Consider the following 4,472-nt stretch of genomic DNA (forward strand, 5'->3'; position numbering starts at 1 on the left):
GGTACAATGATTATCGTGTCACATTAAATGAAATTAGGAGAACTATTAGAATTTTCGCAACCAGGTAATGGCAGAGCGATTTCTGCATATTGCACATTTAAAGAGCGTGTCACGATCGTTTGTAGACAAGAAACAAGGCGCAGCGAATGTAGAGTTCCACATGCTTTATTAATAGTGAAACTTAACAAACCAAAACAATAAACGAACAAACCGTGACTACAGAAGTGCAATGTGCACTAATCAAAACATAAACAATATCCCATAACCCACAGGTGGGAAAAATGCTACTTAAGTATGATCCCCAATTAGAGACAACTATAGCCAGCTGCCTCTAATTGGGAATCATACCAAAACCCCTAACATAGAAAAAACAACCTAGAACCCCACATAGAAAATATAAACTAGACTAACCCCCCTAGTCAGGACGTGACAGAGCGACTGCCTTTAAAAAGCAAGGAACCCCTTTGGAAACAGCCTATGAGTCAGAAACAGTTATTATAGTGTCAAAATTGATTACATAGTGTAAATAGGATAATTTGATCATAAAGTCAATCTCTGCAAAAATGGAGTTTGGAACATCCATGTGTCACAACAGGTAAATTAAGGTTGGGTTTTGATTTGAATATGTCCATTTCCCCACTAACATGGGCTGAACAGCTGCGGTCATTTCTATATATCCAATAGCATAGACAGAGTTCAGTGGCTCTTTAAGGCTCCTGCACAGAGCCTTTGTACATGTGACTCTGCAACTACTACTGTAAACAGTTTCATTTTCACTGGATGTTAGCAAATAGTGTCATGTATATGTTTTAATTGATGTGTTTGAGCTGAACTTGGACCTAGCGGTATCCCATTTTGGGTGAGGTTATATGAAGGTAACATTTAATATCCATACAGTCATGCCAGATATGAGCAGAGAAGCCTTTTTAATTGGAGTCATCAGCCAATTAGCTGGTTAAGATCACGACAGATCAGTTACACACTCTAGTAAGGCTGTTCCCTATTGGTCCACAAGATGGTGCTGTGTTGATGTGATTGGGAACTCTGCCTCCCTTTCTCTCCATCACCTTATGCTAAGCACACAGTCAGACTCCACAGCTCAGCTGCATATGGGTATCGGATAAAATTGCCTCTATAGCCTGATCTTGGGTGAGTTTAGCATTTTCCCCACTAATGGTTAGTGTTAGGATTGGGGGAGGGGAGCCTGTATGAAAGCCTATGTTTTAGTCGATTACTCTGACTGGGAGTGGTATGTTACCCATTTATCCAAACTGCCTAAGGCTGAATGCTCAAGTGTATGTCAACAAAAATTGGAGGGTGCAAAATTCTCTATGCCCTGAGGCCTTGTGTAAATCAACTGTCCGTCATACAGTCCTACATCTGAATGATCTCCCACATGAAAAAATACTCCAGTTTACTATAGAATACTACAGTACTTACTACAGAATTATATAGTAAACTGTAGTATACTGTAGAATAATATAATACACACTGTAGTATCCCTCAACCATGTGTAGTAATTTCTATATAATGTTGTAGTAAACTGTACTGTAGAATACAATAGTAAATACTACAGTATTATCTGCAAAAAAAGCACTGTAGTAAATATTACAGTAATATCTGCAAAAACACTAGTCTGCAAAAACACACTGTTTTAACTATAGTAAATACTACAGTATTTAATTTGTATATGGTATTCCCATTCCCCTCACAATGTGTGCCACCCATAAGCCAGAAACCTACTGCAACCTTGACACGTAAAACACTTCAAGAGATTCAGAGATCTTTATCTTTAACTACATTTTGAGGAGTTTTCATTATTTGCTCTTCTATAAATCCGTAAACTTCATGTATATCCTGCAGCATCTTGTCTTCTCAAGCTCAGACAGCTTGTATAGTTCAGAGCTATCGTTGTAAGGTGCTGCTCCGACCCCTGGCTTTAGCCTCAGGCTACATCACACTTGGCAACGGAAACCAGCAATGAAACCACATGCACAGAGGTAACAGTGCCTTTCCCACCTTATTACGATGGCTATAGCATCTCAGCGAGAGGCTTTACTTTCTACACTTGTTTGGCATCTGTCTATTAACACACATGCTATCTTTGTACTATCTGAAATTAAAGTTTACTGTGAGCCTACGGTGTGTTGCGGAACTGCCTTTGATGTCAATTTAAAACGTTTTACAAGGTTTGTTACCTTTGCAGAAATAACAAGCAGGTACGACAGTTGTAATTACATCCCGATAGGAGGAATTCAATGGAAGGTATCCATGGAAATATAACACAGGATCATCCAAACAGAGCAGACCTCTTTTAAAAATATGAGCATAAAATCACAAAGCTCATTATTTGGTTGGGAAACTATTTTGAAGTCCCCCATCCTTTTATCTTTTCCCTCTGTGTCACGATCGTGTGGAGGATTGACGGACCAAAACGCAGCTTTAGGAAAATAAGCCATCTCCTTTTTATTTACGAAGAAGGCAAACGAAACAAAAACACTTAAACACTAAACAAAACGATCGTGAAGCTAAACAACGATGTGCACACACTGGCTACAAACGTATCACATAGACAACTACTCACAACAACTGAAAGCCTATGGCTACCCTAAATAAGGCTCCCAATCAGAGACAACCGAAATCAGCTGTCTCTAATTGGGAACTCATTCAGGTAACCATAGACTCTCCTAGACAACTAAACATACATAGACAACGCTAGACACATGTACTCAACACAAACCCATATACTACACCCAACAACCCCTTTACCATAGAAACACCCAAAACCAACAAAACACAAACATTCCCCATGTCACACCCTGACCTAACTAAAATAATAAAGAAAACAAAGAATACTAAGGCCAGGGCGTGACACTCTGAAACAATTTTCTGAGAATATTTTACCGTATAAAATTCAAAGAGTAAAAAGGAATTAAGGATATGCAAATCTGACTCCAAAATATATTTTTCATCTTGGACAAACCACAGGAGGAGGAGGAACTATAACCAACCAGCCAACAGAATAGGGTAATTCATTATTATGCTATTTGGTAATCTGTAAGACACATGCATCCAAAGCACCTACAGTAAAAACATGAGGCTCTGCAGATATTCTGATGCGTCTTTAGACAAATTCAGACTATGGCGTAAAACTTTTCATTGCTTCATTTATTTATTTTTTCTATCAAGGTTAGTTTTCTAGGCCCCAGCCAGTAGATACGGTCTCAAGGCCCAAAACGGTTTCTATGTCTTCAATCGTACACAGTGTTACAACAACAACCTTCTACTCCCTGATGAGTAAGCTTATTCAGGCCATACCCTGCATGGAGATTTTAAATAAACCCATTCCAACAAATTAAAACTGCAGTAGTGGAATGCATATTGTCTTTTATTTTCCTATGTTTATACAAGATGATGTTCTAGGACATATTGAACAACAACAACATCTGTATCAGGTGTACGAAGTTGCATGTCACATTTAATCTTTTTTGTATTTGATCCTAATCCATTTATACCAATAATCCATTTTATTTGTAGAGCGCTTTTCATTTACAGGCAGACTCTCAATGCTCTTACCAGGTTCAAAGTGATATGATAGTAATAGGAGATAGAATAAATCTCATGTCTATCTTCTTATAGTCCATACATGCTAAGATCAATACGTATTCGTTTGACAAATCATAGCTACCCTGCTCTGGCTGACGGCGAAGTTGGCTCAAAACAAAAGTGACATGGGTTAAGCATGTGGAGTAATGAGTAGTATTGAGTGTTTTCACATGCAAAAGTGATTGCTTTTGATTAAAAAAAACTTGACCCTACCTTCCCCCTTTACCCTACCTTCCCCCTTCACCCTACCTTTATGAAAATATATGTTATATGGAAAAGGTGTTGTATGTTTTAAACAATGCATTATGCTGCCTTGTGGACGACATGACAGAGCGACGCAGATTACGATATGATTAAAGAAGGGTGCTCCTCCCTCACAGCTTTTGTCCGTTCACGTCACGAGCCAAAGACCGGTGAACGTTCAGCGTAATCGAACTCCCTTCATGTTACAACTGCAGATTCTAGCTTTAAAGTGATAGTTTATTTTATCTTATTTTCCTCCAAAATTGTTAGCTGGTTAATTACCGATCTCTTGAATCGCTTGGCTGCTATTTTTGGATGTAGCAATGCTAGTGGAAACAAAATGCATAAATTAGTGCTTTGGAAGACACAAAAATAAAATGCAACATCCCTTTAACTTCCAAGCATTCATTATTCGTTGTCCCAGAAATCCATTTTGATTGAATAGGCACCTTTCATTAGTGAAGGCCATACAGATATTGAAATTAACCAGGTTTACCAAATATAAAAAAAGTGGGCATGTTACTATTTGTACATGAAAGATAGACACAAGGACCCAGGAGTTGACAGCCCCCCCCCCTTCCCCATGTGCTAGGGGAGGTACTGATATCCTCCCTTCCTGAGTG

This window comes from Salvelinus fontinalis, chromosome 6 (genome assembly GCF_029448725.1).
Source record: "Salvelinus fontinalis isolate EN_2023a chromosome 6, ASM2944872v1, whole genome shotgun sequence".
Classification (NCBI taxonomy): Eukaryota; Metazoa; Chordata; class Actinopteri; order Salmoniformes; family Salmonidae; genus Salvelinus; species Salvelinus fontinalis.